Source organism: Microcebus murinus, chromosome 21 (genome assembly GCF_040939455.1).
Source record: "Microcebus murinus isolate Inina chromosome 21, M.murinus_Inina_mat1.0, whole genome shotgun sequence".
Lineage (NCBI taxonomy): Eukaryota > Metazoa > Chordata > Mammalia > Primates > Cheirogaleidae > Microcebus > Microcebus murinus.
In genome coordinates this window covers 38,020,943-38,040,103 of record NC_134124.1, presented here as the reverse complement: position 1 = coordinate 38,040,103, position 19,161 = coordinate 38,020,943, and the positions used below count along the sequence as shown (strand labels likewise).

The window sequence follows — 19,161 nt, the reverse complement described above, 5'->3', positions numbered from 1 at the left end:
GGGGGAAACACGGTAGTAATATTGGTGTCCTGTAGGCATTTGTTCTATCAGGAAAATCAATGTTTTCTTTTTTTTTATTTCGGCGTATTATGGGGGTACAAATTTTAAGGTTTCAATAAATGCCCTTTCCCCCCTCCCCTCACAAAAATCAATGTTTTCTTTCAGAACAATTTCAGGGCCAGGTGTGGTATCTCATGCCTATAATCCCAGTGCTTTGGGAGGCCTAGGTGGAAGGATCACTTGAGACTAGGAGTTCGAAACCAGCCTGAGCAACATGGCAAGACCCTGTCTCTACAAAAAATATAAAAGTTAGCCAGGTGTGGTGGTGCACACCTGTATTTCCAGCTACTCAGGAGGCGGAGGCAGGAGGATTGCTTGAGCCCAGGGGGTTGAGGTTGTAGTGAGTAATGATTTATGCCAGTGCACTCTAGCCCGGTGACAAAGCAAGACTCTGTATCAAAACAAAGAAACAATTTCAGAAGCCAAATGACTCCAAAGCGAATTGGTTGGCTATGTAACATAGAAAGGAAGTTGTTGACAATAATAACTAACAGTAATAGAGTACCAACGGTATGCTGGGCGCAATGCCAGAAGGCATATGACCATATGGTCCTATACCCTATGGATAGATCTCATAGCAACACTTTGAGATAGGTACTATTACCATCCATTTTTTTTCTTTTTTTTTTAAATTTTTTTCTTCTTTTTATTTTAATGAAAGAGCTGAAAGAAATACCATCCCATTTTACAAATAAGAGAACAGAGGCAAGGACACAGCTAACAGTGGGTAAGCTGTAGATCCAATTCAAGTCGTCCAGCTCTGCACCTCACCATTTATTTATCTTCTTACTCTGTAAAATTTTTCTAGCCACCTCCTATTTCCAACAAGGAGAAAATTTGCAAGGCACATCCATATATAGAACCTGCACTCTTAATCATGGAAATATATTTGTTCAATAAATATAATAAATAGGCAGCCAAACATAGTAAGTAACTAATCTTAATTAAGAAACACCAATATATTCAAAATGAAAATCCAAAACAAATATTAATCTTGGCTGAAAGTCCCAAAGCTGAAGGAGGAAATGAAGTGTGTCTAATATTTTTTGCATAATTTTTTCATTTCTGTATTTGTTCTTTCTGAGGTTACTTACAGCAATAAAGAATCACAGGCCAGAGCATTGTGGCTCACGGCTGAAATCCTAGCACTCTGGGAAGCCAAGGCAGGAGGGTCACTTTAGGTCAGGAGTTCGAGATCAGCCTGAGCAAGAGTGAGACCCCGTCTCTACTAAAAATAGAAAGAAATTAGCTGGACAACTAAAAAACATAGAAACAGGGGGAAAAAATTAGCCAGGCATGGTGGTGCATGCCTGTAGTCCCAGCTACCTGGGAGGCTAAGGCGGGAAGATCACTTGAGCCCAAGAGTTTAAGGTTGCTGTGAGCTAGGCTGATGCCACAGCGGCACTCTGCTCAAGGCAACGTAGTGAGACTCTGTTTCAAAATAAATAAATAAATAGTCACAAAAGCTCAGAGCTTGGAGAAATCTTAGAAACACTTCCAGCCCTCACATTTGGCAGATGGGTGGGCTGGCCCCAAGAGGGGTCAGAGTGCTTTGCCTTGTAGGCAGCCTTGGGAGCTGAGAGCCCAGTGGTTTTAGAACTGGTCACCTCAGATCCAAGCCCAGCTCTGTCATTTATAAGCTATGTGACATTGGCAGGGGCCTAACCTCACAAAGCCTTGGTTTCCTCATCTGTATAAGGAGCAAAGAACACATACTTCACAACGTTATGAAGGGAATAAAATGAGATAAGATGTGTAAAGAGCTTGGCATTTATTAACAGTAGGGATCCAACAAATATTCTTATTCTCTGCCTTTTCAGATAGCTTTTTCCATACTTCAGATTATCTCCATAGTATAGGGTCCCATAAGTTGAATAATCAGATCGACTGGTATAAACATCGTTATGACCCTCTATCTACAGTGCCGACTTGCTTTCCAAAAGGGTGCCAATTTAACCGCTCCAGTGGCATATAAAATTGCCAGTTTCACTACAATTTTGCTAGCACAAAATATTATAACTTATTCTTTCTGTTGTTATTAGAAAAATGAAATTACGCCCGGGCATGGTGGCTCACGCCTGTAATCCTAGCACTCTGGGAGGCTGAGGTGGGCAGATTGCTCGAGGTCAGGAGTTTGAAACCAGCCTGAGCAAGAGCAAGACCCCATCTCTACTAAAAATAGAAATAAATTAATTGGCCAATTAATATATATAGAAAAAAATTAGCCAGGCATGGTGGCGCATGCCTGTAGTCCCAGCTACTCGGAGGCTGAGGCAGGAGGATTGCTTGAGCCCAGGAGATTGAGGTTGCTGTGAGCTAGGCTGACGCCACGGCACTCACTGTAGCTTGGGCAACTAAGTGAGACTCTGTCTCAAAAAAAAAAAAAGAAAGAAATTACTTTGTCACTATTTTAAGTTGTATCTCCTTGATTAATCCTGAGGAGTGAATACTTTCCCATACATATGTTCCCTGTTTTCTGACTTAACTCTTCATGACCTTGGACAAATGAGGTATTGATGTTTTTTCTTATCAGTATGTATGAATTACTGTTTATGATAAAAAAAATTGACTTCTCATGACTTATATTTGCTGCAAATGTTTATTCCTAATCTTTTGTTTGACTTTTTTTTCTTTTTCTGTTTTCTTTCGGCATATTATGGGGGTACAAATTTTAAGGTTTCAAAAAATGCCCTTTTCCCACAATCTGAGTTTCCAGCATGATCATCCCCCAGATGGTGCACATCTCACTCATTATATATGTATATACCCGCCCCCCTCCCACCTGCCCAATACCCTATTACTGTAGTACCTATATGTCCATTTAGGTGCTGCTCAGTTAATACCAGTTTGCTGGTGAGTATATGTGGTGTTTGTTTTTCCATTCTTGGGATACTTCACTTAGTAGTATGGGTTCCAGCTCTAACCAGGAAAATATAAGATGTGCTATATCACCGTTGTTTCTTAGAGCTGAATAGTACTCCGTGGTATACTTGTTTGACTTTTTGAAACTGTTTTGTTTTATTTTGTGATTTTGTAGTGACAGTCATTATTATAGTGGTGGTGGTTTTGGAGATTTTTATTTATTTATTTATTTTTCCTTTTATTTATTTATTTTTTTGAGACAGAGTCTCACTTTGTTGCCCAGGCTAGAGTGAGTCCCGTGGCATCAGCCAAGCTCACAGCAACCTCAATCTCTTGGGCTCAAGCAATCCTGCTGCCTCAGCCTCCCGAGTAGCTGGGACTACAGGCATGCACCACCATGCCCGGCTAATTTTTTCTATATATATTAGTTGGCCAATTAATTTCTTTCTATTTATAGTAGAAACAGGGTCTCGCTCTTGCTCAGGCTGGTTTCGAACTCCTGACCTTGAGCTATCCACCCGCCTCAGCCTCCCAGAGTACTAGGATTACAGGCTTGAGCCACCGTGCCCGGCCTATTTTGATATTTTTTCTTTATCATTTAGTCCATGGCTCTGAAGTTGTCTCCTCCAGAGTTTAGATCTTTTTAAAGAAACAAATGTTATGGGTTGAACTGTGTCCTCCCAAAAGATGCGTTAATGTCCTGACCCCCAGACCTATAACTGTGATCTTATTTGGAAATGGAAATGGGGTCTTTGCAGATAGACTCAAGCTGAGACGAAGTTGTAGCGGAGTAGGGTGGACCTCACCCAACAGGACTGATGTCTTTACAAGAGGAGAAGACAGAGACTCAGGGCAGCACGCGTGCCAGCACAGGCAGCTTGCGCTCAAGGAGCACCAAGGCTTGCCAGGCCCTCGAAAGAGGCAAGGAAGGGTCCCCCACGCCTCCGCGGCAGCATGGCTCTACTAGCATTGATCTCAGACTTCTGGCTGCCAGAACTGTGAGATAACTAATTTCTGTTGTTTTGAGCCACTAAATTGGTGCTGCTTTTTTATGGCAGCCCTGGACACTGGTACAACAAATTAAGGCCAAATTTTCTTTTTTTTTCTTATGCTCCACCCCCCCTTTCTAGGCCAAATTCTCTTATTAAAATTGGAATTGGACAGAAATGATCCCATGCTGAAAGTGGAAATAGCAGACATGTAGAATAGGATCAGAAGTGTTGTTTTCCTCACATCCAGAAAAGGGAGGAGGGGAGAGTTTGCCCTCTACCTTGCAAATTACACCAAAATAAAACCCAAATGACCAGAATATTTAAATGTAAAAAATGAAACCATTTGAGGTACTAGTGGAAAACATGAGAGAGAAAGTTTAAAAAAATTTTTTCAATGCAGGGGCAACCCCCATATCTAAACATGGTACAAATTCCAGAAGGCATAAAAGAAAGATTGATGAATTGACCTACATAAAAGCCAATTTTCCTCACAGTAATAAATACCTGAAACAAAATCTAAGATCAAGTGGCAAACTGGGTATCAAGATGTTAGTTGTACTAGAAAAAGAAACAATATTATAGTGGTTATCTGTAGTGTCATGGTTAACTGCCTGGGTTTCATTCTTGCTTCTGCCATTTACTAGCCATGTGAACGTGGGTAAGTCATTTACTCCCTGAATCTCAGTTTTCTTATCTGTAAAATGGGGATAACGTAGTGTCTACTTCATGGGGTTGTTACGAAACATTAATAAGTTTATATGTGTAAAGCATTTAGAACAGTGCCTGACACGTGGTAAGCACCATATAAGTGCTAGCAATTATTATTACCACAAGGTAGCCCTAAAGTCTGGAAATATACAGAATTTTAGTATATGTTATCAATAAATAATTTATTCTGAAAATTCCTCTGTGTTTTCAGACTTGGTAGCCAACCTATATGTACTAGGTTGTGCCACGGCGCCTGGCTGTACTAGGTACTTTTTTTTTTTTTTTTTTTTTGAGACAGAGTCTCGCTTTGTTGCCCAGGCTAGAGTGAGTGCCGTGGCGTCAGCCTCGCTCACAGCAACCTCACACTCCTGGCTCAAGCAATCCTCCTGCCTCAGCCTCCCAAGTAGCTGGGACTACAGGCATGTGCCACCATGCCCGGCTAATTTTTTGTATATATATCAGTTGGCCAATTAATTTCTTTCTATTTATAGTAGAGACGGGGTCTCGCTCTTGCTCAGGCTGGTTTCGAACTCCTGACCTCGAGCAATCCACCCGCCTCGGCCTCCCAGAGAGCTAGGATTACAGGCGTGAGCCACCGTGCCCGGCCTTTGTACTAGGTACTTTTAAATACATTATCTTCTTTAATCCTCCAAGTCCTATAAGGTTGGTTTTATTATCTCCATTTTACTAACAAGAAAACAAGAGATCCGAGAGGTGAAGTTACCTGCCTGAGGTCACACAGCTAGTGTGGGCCAGGGTCAAGATTCAACCTTAAGTCTGCACAGGTCTTTTCCACTCCAGCTGCTCTGGAAGCGTAGGCCATCCCCTCGAGAGTCTTTCTCAGTCCCCACAGGCACCCTCCGTTCGCTGAGGATGGAAAGATCCTGCCCAGTTACCGATGCGGGTCCTAACAGGAACTCCTGCCAACTCTGCACATGATAGGCTGATTTACAGAGCAGGCGGGGAGCATTCCCCACACCCCAGTCCCACCCTCACGCAGGATTCCTAAGGTGGGGAGGGAGGCAGGCTGGCAGCTCCACCTCCTGAGAACCTGGTGGGGGAGCAGAGGCGAGAAAGGCCTCTGAGAGATGCCAGGGCTCCGTTTACACTGAGCTTGGGTTTGTAAACATTGGCCCTGTGATTTCTTCCCGCTCTGTCCCTCAAGTACTCAAGTACAGGCCCCAGAGTCTCTTAGGTGCACCCATGCAGGCTCGTCTTAAGGGACCATCACCGTGTGGCAAAGTGCAGTGACCTGTTTCTAAATAGATCTCATCTGGGCCGTGACTTTGAAAGCAGGCCAAAGGCCCCAACCTAAAATAGGCAGCCTACTGCCCTGTTATTTTCATGGCTTAAAAAAAAGAAAACGCCCTCCAAAGCAAAGCAAGTATTTTTATCACAGGCCTCTCTTAGAATAGCAACACCTATTTACTTGGAGGGCAGAGACTGCAGGGCCAGTGTCGGTGCGGTGCGGGTGACTGTTGGGGACAGGGCGGGCGAGCACACTCAGAGGGACTCCTCCTCCCCACCAGGCCTGCCTGGCTCCGGCCAGACTTGGGGCCTGGTTCTGTTGTGCCTGTTGGAGCCAACGGCTCCTGCAGCCTTCGCCCCCAGCCCCGCACGTCCGTGCACACCGGCCCCCACCTCACTGTCTGAACTGCTGCTGGCCCCGGGTCCCAGCCTCGCCTTTGTCTTCATGCTGGGTGCCTCAGCCCTCAGACCCCCTGTTTCTCTCTTCCCTGGCCTGGTGGCTCACCAAATCTAAGGAACATACCTCAGCCATGACTAATCGCAATCAATCATAGCTAAATTTTTATTAAGCATCCATTGGATGCCAGAAACCATGCTAAGCATTTCTCATATATTATCTCATTGAATTTTTAGGCCAGCTCTATGAGGTTGAGCTATCAGTACCATTTCACAGAAGGGAAGACTGAGGCTTAGATTCAGTTTCTTGCCCAGGGTCAGACAGTTAGGCAGAGGAAAAGCTAGGAGATCCGAACCCAGGCTGAATGGCTGTCGACTGTGACTTCTGGATCATTCTCTTATCGCTGCAGGATTTTCTTATACATGAATGATGTTATCTCATTTTATATAAAACATTTTTGGTTATTTTTTTTTATATTTCAAAGTATTATGAGGGTATAAATATTTTTGGTTACATGATCATTTTCATAATGCTTGAGTCATGGTTATAAGTGTGCCCGTCACCCAGATAGTGTTCATTGTACCTGATAGGTAGGTTTTCGCTTGTCTCCTTCTTCCTCCTCCCCCCGGTTGATTTCTATTGAGTTTTACCTCCCACTACGAACATGTGTGCTCATGGGTTAGTTTCAATTTAATAGTGAGTACATGTGGTGTTTGTTTTCTATTCCTTAGATATTTCACTTAGGGAGATGGTCTCCAGTTCCATCCAAATTGTTGCAAAAGGCATTAAGTCAGCCTTCTTCATGGCTGAGTAGTATTCCATGGTGAACATATGCCATATTTTGTTAGTCCACTTATGAGTTGATGGGCATTGAGGTTGATTCACATCTTTGCAATTGTGGATGGTGCTGCAATAAATGCAGAGACAACCCCAAAACGTTACTTCTGGAGAAGGATGGGAATTAAAAGTCTGAGACATTTTTCACCTGCTTTTTAAATTTTTCTAGTTTTTTTTATGAACATGTGTCTCTTTTATTATTAGGAAAGCAAACACTATTTTGAGAAAAATAAATGGGAGAAAGCTCTGGCAGGGGCAAAGTGATGCAAGTGGTTAATACCACACACTCTGGGGCCAGGCTGCCTGAATTTAAATCTGAGCACTGCTACTTCTAGCTGGGTCATATACGTAGTGTCTCTTTGCCTCTGCTTCCTTACCATGGAATGGAAGCTAATAATAGCATCTATTTCATAGGATGGGCATGAGGATTCACATGGGGAAAGTGCTTGGGGCAGTGTCTGGCACTTAGGAAAGACTCTGTAAGAGCCTGCCATCATCTCACACCTCAGTTGGTATCAAGGAAAGACAAGGCAATGCAAGGAAAGCCACCAGGCGCCCAGCAGGTGTGGGGAGTCAGCAAAGCAGCCCCAGCTGTCAGCACACAGGGGGGGCGAGTGGCAAACTGGAGAGTGCACAGTTGTGGGAGTGGGAAGCAGTGTTTTTGGACCCAATGCTCTATGCAACTCCAGGGTTTTATTAGGAGTCCCTTAAGATTTAATGTTGTCACAAATTGAATAAGAAAACTGGGAGAGACCTGCAGAGCCCTTGGGCCCAGGCTGCCAGCCTGCAACCTTCCTGTCATGGGCCTCCTGTCTGATGGCACTGGCTCCCCTGACACTCAGTTGCTGACTAGTGAGAGGCACACACGAGTCACGGATGCTTGTGTTTGGGGAAGGAGGCCCTAGATAACCAGGTAGGGATTGTCTTCTCCATGTCACAGATGAGGAAACTGAGGTTCAAAGAGGGGAAGTGATTTATCCAAGATCACACAGCATAATGACTGGGGGAACTAGAATTCAAACCCAGGAATTTCTGCCAAAGCTTGTGCTTCTCTAAAGCTATTTATGAGTCTAGTACTTTCCCTGTCTGTTAACAGTTCGTCCAATCTCAGCATTCTGAGGCCAGTTACTAAGAAAAAATGTCTTCCCCATGCATTTCTTCTCTTAACTTTTTTTTGCCTTGAAATAAAAACATCTCTAAATGAAATGAGGTTTTACTCCTCAGGGCACACAAATGGTTAAATTATAGGTGCTGGCTGGCAGGCCTCTGCCTCCCCTCCCCCTCTCTGAACAATTCAGCAACTGGTCCTTAGGTGCCTACTCCACGTTAAGGACTGCGCTAACTTAAGAACAGTTAGAGCCCTTCAATCAGGAGGGGTGAAGTCGCGTGTAGGTATAGATGGCCCAACATGTACGCATCCCCTGCGGTGTGCCAGCTCAGTGATTGAATCTTCACAACAACCCACTTTCTGAACTAGGTGGACTTTCCTGGGTATTAGTCTGAAGTGGGTATTACCATTCCCATTTTATAGCTGAAAAACCGGAAGGTCTAGAAGGAGTATTTTCCCAAGGCCACACGGGTTGTAAGAGAGAAGTTGCACCTCACACCCAAAGCTTACACTCTAAAAACTATCCCCAGGACCTAGCCTAGCATTGGAGTCATCTGGGAGCTTGTTAGAAATGCACAGTCTCCAGGTGGCTCATGCCTGTAATCCCAGCACTCTGGGAGGCCGAGATGGGAGGACTGCTTGAAGTCAGGTGTTCAAGACCAGCCTGAGCAAGAGCGAGACCCTGTCTCTACTAAAAGTAGAAAAATTAGCTGGGCATGGTGGCTTGTGACTGTAGTCCCAGCTACTTGGGAGGCTGAGGCAGGATGATCGCCTGAGTCTAGGAGTGTGAGGTTGCAGTGAGCTATGATCATGCCACTGCAGTCTAGCGGGGGCGGCAGAGCAAGACCCTGTCTCAAACAAAAGAAAAAGAAAAAGAAATGCACTGTCTCCGGCCCACCCCAGACCTGCGGGAAAGTAAGCTGCATTTTATAGGACCCCATAATGATCCTCACACACCCCTTGCCCCCTGATCTCTGTCTCCTTTCTACTCCTGTGGTGGCTGCAGAGCTTCCAGCCTCTCTGTGCATTCCGACTCTGCACTAAGATGCCCAAGTGAGCTGGGTTGGAGCAGCAGCCTTCTTGTCTTTATTCCCCAGGTTCAAAAGCATTTAACACTTTGACTTCAAACCTGACACTTGAATAGAAAGGAAATCCTAAATTTAAGTAGCCCAGGCCAGGCGGTGGCTCATGCCTGTAATCCTAGCACTCTGGGAAGCCAACGTGGGCGGATTGCTAGAGGTCAGGAGTTTGAAACCAGCCTGAACAAGAACGAGAGAGACCTCGTCTCTACTATAAATAGAAATAAATTAATTGGCCAACTAAACATATATAGAAAAAAAAAATTAGCCAAGCATGGTGGTGAGTGCCTGTAGTCTGAGCTACTCGGGAGGCTGAGGCAGGAGGATCGCTTGAGCCCAGGAGTTTGAGGTTGCTGTGAGCTAGGCTGACACCACGGCACTCTAGCCCGGGCAACAGAGTAAGACTTTATCTCAAAAATAAATAAATAAATAAATAGATAAATTTAAGTAGCACATATCAAACATTGGCATATCATCTCCCTGAGAGATGGCCAACCATCCCAGTTTGCCCAGGACTAAGGGGTTTCTTGGTATGCAGGACTTTCATCGCTAAAACTGGGACAGTCCTGGGGCAAACTGGGTTGGATGGTCACCATCTCCCCCTTGACAGCCTCTCAAATGAATGTGCAGGTGGCTCCCACCCCAGCTGCACCTTAGAATCACCTGAGCAGCTTTGACAAAGTATAGATGCCGGCTCCCCCACACAGGTGAATTAAATCAGAACCTCTGGGGTTAGGGGCTGGGCATTGGTATGTTAAAAATTTCTCCCATGTTATTGTAATGCACAACCAGGGTTGGGAGCCAATGCTCCTGCCCAAATTCATATTTTGTGCTGTGTGGCACATTTTTCAGGAACATGAAGAATTGGCTGAAGAGGAAGGGACTAACCGTGCTGTGAGGGAGGGGTTATTCGTGTTCACTATGCAGATAAGAACACTGATGATCAGAGAAGATAGTAACTTGGCCAAGGTCCCACAACTGGGAACTAGTGGAGAACTGTGATTTCAGGTCTGTCTTTTCATACTATCACCAAGACAAGAATATGCAAAACTATTTGCTGATGAAAGAAGTCAGAGGAGTGTAGATTAGGGAGAGGGATGAGGAGGTTTGTAAGGGTGCTGGAGGTGTTCTAAATCTTGATCTTGGTGGTTGTTGCATGTGTACAGATGTAAACATCACTGAACAGTGTGTGAAAAATCCATGTTTGCACTTTACCATGTGCACCTTATACCTAAAAACCCATAAGCTCCTCAACCTACAGTCACCGTGCTGTAGGGTTCGCTGATTGACACTGGGGGCTGCCTGGGCAGGGGGCTGAAGAGGGCAAAGCCTATGGAGTCAGATGGACCTGGATTCCAGTCCAGCTCATGACCTTGGGCAAGTCACTGAACATTATAAAATGAGGAAACAAGCGATACCTACCTAACTGGGTCTGCCTTGAGGTTTGAGGGAGAAAGTTCATATCACGTCTTTAGCAAGGGCTCAGCACAGGACAGAACAGACAAATCCCAAGCAGTCAGTAGATCCCATGGCAGAAGGATACAGAGGCAGAGCCTTCCTGGTGGAACAGGAGCAGCTAAGGAATGGGCGCACCTAGGGACAAAACATTTATGAAACTGGTCCTAGGTCTTCCTGTCCTGTTGAACAGACCACCAAGAGAGATCACATGGAGAAGCCAAGTAGAAAGAGAGAGGCGCAGTGTGCCGGTGCCCTAGCTGAGCCTAGACATTGAGCCGTCCCCAGCAAGGTGCCAGCCATGTGAGAGAGCCATGCTGGACATTCCAGCCCAGGATGACTGCTCTCCCAGCCAGCACCATGAGGAGCCCAACCCAGTCAATTTTCAGACTCACAAGAGATAATACGTGAATGTTGTTCAAAGCCACTGAGTGCTGGGGTGATTGCTATTCAGCAATAGATAACCAAAACAGGAATTGCTATCTAGAAGAGAGAGACTCTAATAACTAACACTGAAAAAGTGTTCCATTGGCTTAGGGACAGGGCAGTGAGCAGAGGCTGGCCAGGCCTTCAGGGGATTGTGATGTCCCTTTATCAACTAAGATGGGCCCTAAGGCTAAGGAAACAAAGCTATCTATGGGTAGAGGATTCAGGGCCTGGCTGCCATGGCAAGTTTCTAAACTCCTAAGGGCTCTAAGCGCTCTAACAATAGTTAGTTACCAGATCCCCCTAACTCTGATTTACAACCCAGCCCACTATAACTCTGATGGGACAGTGCCTTACATTCTTCTTAGCCAGTTTCTTTCCTTCTTTTATTATTATTATTATTATTATTTTTTTTTTTTTGAGACAGAGTCTCACTTTGTTGTCCAGGCTAGAGTGAGTGCCATGGCGTCAGCCTAGCTCACAGCAACCTCAAACTCCTGGGCTCGAGTGATCCTTCTGCCTCAGCCTCCCGAGTAGCTGGGACTACAGGCATGTGCCACTATGCCCGGCTAATTTTTTTATATATATATCAGTTGGCCAATTAATTTCTTTCTGTTTATAGTAGAGACGGGGTCTCGCTCTTGCTCAGGCTGGTTTTGAACTCATGACCTTGAGCAATCCGCCCGCCTCGGCCTCCCAAGAGCTAGGATTACAGGCGTGAGCCACAGCGCCCGGCCTATTATTATTTTTAATATGAAGGGGTGGGAGGTTGTGAGGAGGGGTGTCCGGTTTCCTTGTTTGTTTTTGTTGAAACAGCCTCACTCTGCCACCCTGGGTAGAGTGCAGTGGCGTCATCGTAGCTCACGGCAACCTCCATCTCCTGGGTTCTAAGCAATCCTTCTGCCTCAGCCGCACAGGTATCCGGGACTACTACAGGTGTGCGCCAGTGCCTGGCTGGGTTTTTTAAAAATTTCTTTTTGGTAGAGATAGGATCTCAGTCTTGCTCAGGCTGGTCTCAAACTCCTGAGCTCAAGCAGTCCTCCCACCTTGGCCTCCCAGATTGCTAGGATTACAAGTGTGAGCCACTGTGCCCAGTCCTTAAGTGAGTTTCAACCAGTTTATAGAGGCTGCATACAAACTGTCTTTGTGTCTCCTACGTAGTTCACCTTTTGATGTAAAGAGCCAAAATTCCACCTCATTTTAATGTTGAAATCCCACCCCAAAGTGAATATGGGATGTATGTTATATAGATATGTTTGCCCAGGCACATGTGCGTAGCTCCCCTCATAACTGTGTATGGCTTTCCCCCAAACCTGCTGAATATGTGTGACTCATTTGTGCGACACAGGCCTTGTGAGGCCTACCACCCAACCTGTCTTTCCCCTCTTCAAAGACAGAGTGCCTTCAACACACACCTGGGGCCACTTCTTCCTGATTTGCAAACCGATATTGCCAATAAAGCTCTTCTTTCTACTATTTAGCTATCCTGGTGATCTTTTGGGATGACAGGATCATTCTTAGAACCCGGAAGGACTGTAAGGAAATTGTTATTGAAGGCTGAGTAAAGGAGACCCCATGTATGTACTTAGTAAAACTGTTCCCCGTGATAATGTGGGAATAGAAAATATACTTCATTTTTGATTGATGGATTGTAAAGCACTGTAAAAAAGAAAAAAAGAAAGAAAAAGGAATTTTAAAAATCTAATAAAAAATAATAATAATAATAAAAAGAAAATATACTTAATGACCTTGTTGGTTTGGCTAAGGCAAGATGTTGAAAGAGTCAACTGGCTCATTTTAGCTGCATATAAGAAGCTAAAATGGATAGATCAACTAAAGAAGGAACTCTTCAGTATTTAAGCAAAGTCAAAGGTTTCTAGCCCCAAACTTGCTGGATTAGAAAATAAAACTGTTTCTCATTCCCAGCCTCTACAGCCCAATAAAGATCCTTAAAGAGGCCAGGTGTGGTGGCTCACGCCTATAATCCTAGCACTCTGGGAGGCCAAGGACGGTGGCAGATTGCTTGAGGTCAGGAGTTCGAAATCAGCCTGAGCAAGAGCAAGACCTCGTCTCTACTATAAATAAGAAAGAAATTAATTGGCCAACAAATATATATAGAAAAATTAGCCGGGCATGGTAGCACATGCCTGTAGTCCCAGCTACTCGGGAGGCTTAGGCAGAAGGATTGCTTGAGCCCAGGAGTTTGAGGTTGCTGTGAGCTAGGCTGACGCCATGGCACTCACTCTAGCCTGGGCAACAAAGTGAGACTCTGTCTCAAAAAAAAAAAACAACCGGGAGGGCTGGGTGCAGTGGCTCACGCCTGCAATCCTAGCACTCTGGGAGGCGAAGGGGGGAGGATCGTTTGAGCTCAGGGGTTGGAGACCAGCCTGAGCAACAGTGAGACCTGTCTATACTAAAAATAGAAAGAAATTATCTGGACAACTAAAAATATATAGAAAAAATTAGCCAGCTACTCGGGAGGCTGAGACAGGAGGATCGCTTGAGCCCAGGAATTTGAGGTTGCTGTGAGGTAGGCTGACACCATGGCACTTTAGCCTGGGCAACAGAGCGAGACTCTGTCTTGAAAAATATTAAAAAAAAAGAAATGAAACAATAAACATAAAAACCTGGGGGTAGGGGAAGAACGTGGTACCAAAGATTAAGTCCAGGGGGTTGCCAGTAAAAGGTGGTCAAGATCAAATCCAGTATGCAGCCATAAGACCCTTTTGTTTTCTCTCAGAAAGATTTAAGGGTGTGCCAGGTAGATCCTCTCAGCTGGACAAAAAGGTTGTAAGAATCTTCAGGGCATTGTCCCTTAGCAGCTTTTGTCTAATGGAGCAAATTATAATTTGATACATAGGAAACTCACAAAATTTTTAATTTTACTACCTTGAACTGAAATAATAGAGGTATTTTGAAACAAAAAGCAGCTTCTGTGGCCCAAATTTCCTAAGTGCAGAAAGCAAGCATACATGGGCCATTTCTCACAGGAAAGAAGGATGATTCAGAGGGCTGAGCCAAGAGCCAAATAGAACCATACCCAGAAAGCAGACCTGGGGCTTTAATTAACATACATTTCCTACCCCAGGAGCAGGGAGAACTGCACGCAGCAGAATTCAGAATTGCCGTGGACCTGTGACTTCTCTAGGTCTCCCCTTTTCGAATGGGAGTGTGTCCTGTGCTGTTCCAGTCCCTGCTCCACGGTGGTATGACGGCCCGAGAGGGCAGACTCGCCTCCCCGGTTGGCAGGCCTTTAGCTCGAGGAGCCACACCCAAACGCCCGGTCAACAACAGAGTGAGATTTTGTTGATGAGTAACTTGACTTCACGCCTGGGCCTGAGGCGGAACTGGGATGAGACCTTGGGGCTCACGGGAGGTGGGAGGGCTTGTTTTGCATGTGAGAGGGGCTGTGGGGACCAGATGGTAGACTGGTGGCTGGTCGCCAAAGATGGCCCGATGACTCAGGCCTCTTGGTGCTCCTGCCTTTGCACATCCCCTCCCACGTCGTATCTGGGCCAGTCCTGTGACCTACTTTAACCAACAGATGGCGGAAGAAGTGATGCCATGCCAGCTCTGGGTCAAAGACTTAGAGGGCCTAGAAGTTTCAGCTTTTGCCATTTGGACAGCCCTGAGCTGCCACATAAAAAGCCTGGTTACCTCGTGCTGGAGAGACCACATGGCAAGGGAGAGGGAGAGGCCCTGAAACGACTTGGGAAAAGAGAGTTTCAGCCTTTCTGGTTTGGCCGAGTCCAGACCCCTAGCCATCCCGCCAGCCCCACAAGCGGCCGGGCGTGTGGACGCCATCTTGGATGCTGTCTGCAGACGACTGGCGCCCCAGCTGGCACCATGGAGGGCGGAACTGACCCAGGATGACCCCAGTCGGTCTACAGAGTTATGAGAGATAACATAATGGTGGTATTTTTAAGCCACTAGGTTGTGGAGTAGTTTATTATGTAGCAATAAATAACTAAAACACCATTAGCCAAACCCAATTAGAAATTAAACAACAAGGAAGCCCACTGAAGCTGTCCACACAATCAGATTCCTGACACAGCGTGCGATGGAGAAGGGTACGGGGTGGATCTAGGGGGATAAACTGAAAACAACCAGTGCTGGTCATGAGGTTGGATACAGGCTGAGAGAGGGATTCCTGGGTTTGTGATATTGGGAATTGGAAGGATTGTGAGATCTTTCCTGAAGCAGGGCTGTAACAGAGTAGTCACCCTCCTCCCAAAGATACGGAAGGGAAATATTGACAGGGGAAATATGTAACAGAGGGAATGGCTTGAAAAATTGGCAAAAATATTGTATGTCTCTTTATTTATTTATTTTTTTTTTTGGAGACAGAGTCTCACTTTGTTGCCTAGGCTACAGTGAGTGCCATGGCGTCAGCCTAGCTCACAGCAACCTCAAACTCCTGGGCTCAAGCAATCCTCCTGCCTCAGCCTCCCAAGTAGCTGGGACTACAGGCATGCGCCACCATGCCCGGCTAATTTTTTCTATATATATTAGTTGGCCAATTAATTTCTTTCTATTTATAGTAGAGACGGGGTCTCGCTCTTGCTCAGGCTGGTTTCGAACTCCTGACCTCGAGCAATCCTCCCGCCTCGGCCTCCCAGAGAGCTAGGATTACAGGCGTGAGCCACCGCGCCCAGCCTGTATGTCTCTTTAAAACATCCTCCACTCCTTTTTGAGAACTAAAACCTGCATCGCTGCCTCAGGCCAGTGGTTGGGAGAGGCAGGGTAATGTTTTGTGTTCTTTGTGCCTGGTGGAGAGAGGTCCTGGGTGGAGGTCACGGATTGTCGGAGATGGGACGATCAGAATCATCACTGTAGCTGAACAGCAATTGCCCAAAGCTGAGAACCCATCCTTTAAAAGGTCTGTATTTCTGCTTATTATTAGGACAATGGCATTTCAGACAAGAGTCTCCATCCTCCTCCTTTGCCAGTAAGGCAATAAACTTCTCTTTCCTTCTCCCCAAACTACTTGTTCTCAGTCTTCTGATGTGGCCTTGAGGACAAGTGTGGAGTTTTTGGCAACAGGGATGGCTGGACAACAACCAGGTTTTGGAGGGAAGAGCGTGGTTTGAGGTTGAGGGGCTTTGGGACGTTCACATGGAAGTGTCGGAGGAGAGGAATGTTGAAACTGTGAGTACACAGAGGTGGGACTGCAGCTGGGGACGGGAGAGCTTACCCAGGGTGAAAGTCCAGAGTAAGACGAGGAGAGGGCCGAGGACTGAGCTCTGAGGAAGCCCAGCATTGCACAGTCGAGCGCACAGGACACAGAGAAGGGCCGGCCAGAGAGGCAAGGGGAAGGAAAACAAGGATTGTCCAGGGTTCAGGAGGCCAAGAAAAGAGGGTGGGAGGAGGGAGTGACCAACCAAATCTTAGGCTGCTCAGACGTCAAGTCAGAGGAGGACTGAGGGATTCATCAAGGCTGGTGGCCTTCAGGAAAGCCATTCCAGTTTTCTTGGCTCACCTGAGTAAACCAAGCACTCACTCCCTTGTTAGCCAGCACGAAATGAACGGGACTATGAAACGGGACCTGGCAAAGGAGTGGAGGCTGTTCCCCAAGAGGAAATCCAAATGGCCAGTAAACCCATGAAAGGTGCTCAAACTCCGTAGTCATCAGGGAAATATGAATCAAAACCATGGCCTGGCACTCTGTGCCTGTAGTTTTAGCTTCTCGGGAGGCTGAGGCAGGAAGGTCCCTTGAGCCCAGGAGTTTGAGGCTGCAGGGAGCCATGATCTCGCCTTTGAATAGTCACTGCACTCCAGCCTGGGCCACACAGTGAGATCTACAAAAAACCAAAACAAGAAAACCACAGTGAGGGGCGTGGTAGGTCACACCTGTAATCTCAGCAGTTTGGGAGGCTGAGACAGGAGAATTGCTTGAGGCCAGGACTTCCAGGTTCAGTGAGTTATGATGGCCCCACTGCACTCTAGCCTGGGTGACAGAGCCAGACCCTGTCTCAAAATAAAGAGGAAAAAAAAACCCCAAAACAGAAACAAATAAACAAAAATACCACAATCAGGTTCCATTTTTTTTTGCTTTTTTTTTTAATCAATCATTTCAATAGGGTGGAAAGTTCCATTTTACACCCACCAGATTGGCTAAAAATGAGAAACTTGATGCTAGAATTTGGCAAGGATATCGAGTAAATGGAACTCTCAGGCACTGTTGGTAGGAATGTAGGTTGAACAACATCTTGGGAACAGTTTTGACATTGACCAACCAGTGCGGCTGAGGATGTGTGTGGTGTGTTAGGCCAGGTTCCCCAGAAACGAACTCTGAGGAGGACACTGCATGCAGGGGACTCACTGGGGAGTGAGTCGGAGGGCGAGGAAGCGGCACTTCCCACAGGGAGCGCCTCTGAATCTGCTTCCCAGTCCTGAATGCACAGAAGGGCAGCATGCCTTTGTATTCCCGTGCTGGTAGGTCTGGCATTGGCGAAGGCTGCCCCGAGAGGAGTTGTGACTGTTTCCAGAAGAGGGCACGACTCCTGGCACCTGGGGAGCGCGGGCCTTGGTGCTCAGAGAGGAGATCCAAGCAACACACCGCGGCTCCACTGGAGGCCTGCCCGGTGTGCGTCCCACTGCCTTGTAAAATAAGCCAACCCCACCTGCAGCAGCTCAAGATGGTCAGTGGACTGAACTGTAGCTGAGGCCACAGCTGGTTTCAGGCCATAACTGCTAGTCCTCCCCTCCGTCCCTCCTGCCCCTTCTGGATGCCCTCACCTTCAGCTAGCATCTCTGCTGGTGTAGGCGGTCACCCTAGTGGAGGGCCCTGGGAGGGGCCCTGGTCACCACGCTTGTCTTAGGCCGTGGCTGCTGCATCTGTCTGTTCACATCAGAGTGGTCGGAGAGCCGTGGATCAGCTGGAGTGGCGCACGCCCTGCCCCGTCTTGTAGCTGCAGCCACACCTCCTGGTGACCCTGGCCAATTAACCTGCCAAGAAGGTGACTCCCTTTTTTGTCTGCTGGTCCCTTGATCTTTTTTCTTTTTTTTTTTTTTATTTCAGTGTATTATGGGGGTACAAATGTTTATGTTACATATATTGCCTTTGCCCCACCTGGTCACTTGGTCTTGAAGAGACAGGGTAGCGTCTGGGTTTTTGTTTGTTTTTTTTAAATTTTTATATTTATTTTTCTTTCTTCTTTTTTTTTTAACCCATCATCATTGCTGGCATACATTTTTCCTTTTTCTTTTTTATACATTTTTCTTTTTTATTTTTTTTTTACAACCAGAGATAGCAGCTGGTTTAATGCGGATGTCTAGACCCAAAAGAGCCCAGAGCTGTGGGGCTGAGGGACCCAAATTCTCGCAGCGCTCACTGGAGCGTGATGTGCCTGCACCCCGCACTCTCAGAGGTGTCTGTCCTCCTTGCACACAGCGTCCGTCCGCGGGCGGCTGGTGGGTGCGAAGCCGCCTCGGGAAGCCGAGCTCCGTCCTCGCAGTGCCGTTTCCAAGCCGCTGTCTCGGCTGCAGCTCTCTCTCTCTCTCTCTTTTTTAGCTAAGTGCTTTTTTATTTTTAGACTTACTAAGTTTTTTTTTTTATTTTATTTTTATTAGGGGCCATGCTAATCTTCTCTGTATTGTTCCAATTTTAGTATATGTGCTGCCAAAGTGACCGTCACTAAGCAGTTTGTTTTTTTGAGACAGAGTCTCACTGTGTTGGCCGGGCTGGAGTGCCCTGGCATCAGCCTCGCTCACAGCAACCTCAAACTCCTGGGCTCAAGTGATCCTCCTGTCTCAGCCTCCCGAGTAGCTGGGACTACAGGCATGCGCCACCATGCCCAGCTAACTTTTTCTATATATATCAGTTGGCCAATTAATTTTTCTATTTTTAGTAGAGACGGGGTCTCACTCTTGCTCAGGCTGGTTTCGAACTTCTGACCTTGAGCGATCCTTTTGCCTCGGCCTCCCAGAGTGTACTAAGCATTTTTAATACTCAAACTTCAATCACAACAACAGCCATAGAGCAGTGGG

The 19,161-nt window shown here is 46.3% G+C and overlaps 1 pseudogene; it reads right to left on the bottom strand.

The window, feature by feature from the left end:
• Positions 1-18,703: 18,703 nt before the first annotated feature.
• On the bottom strand, positions 18,704-18,803 carry LOC142863425 (uncharacterized; annotated as a pseudogene).
• Between the last annotated feature and the right edge of the window lie 358 nt (positions 18,804-19,161).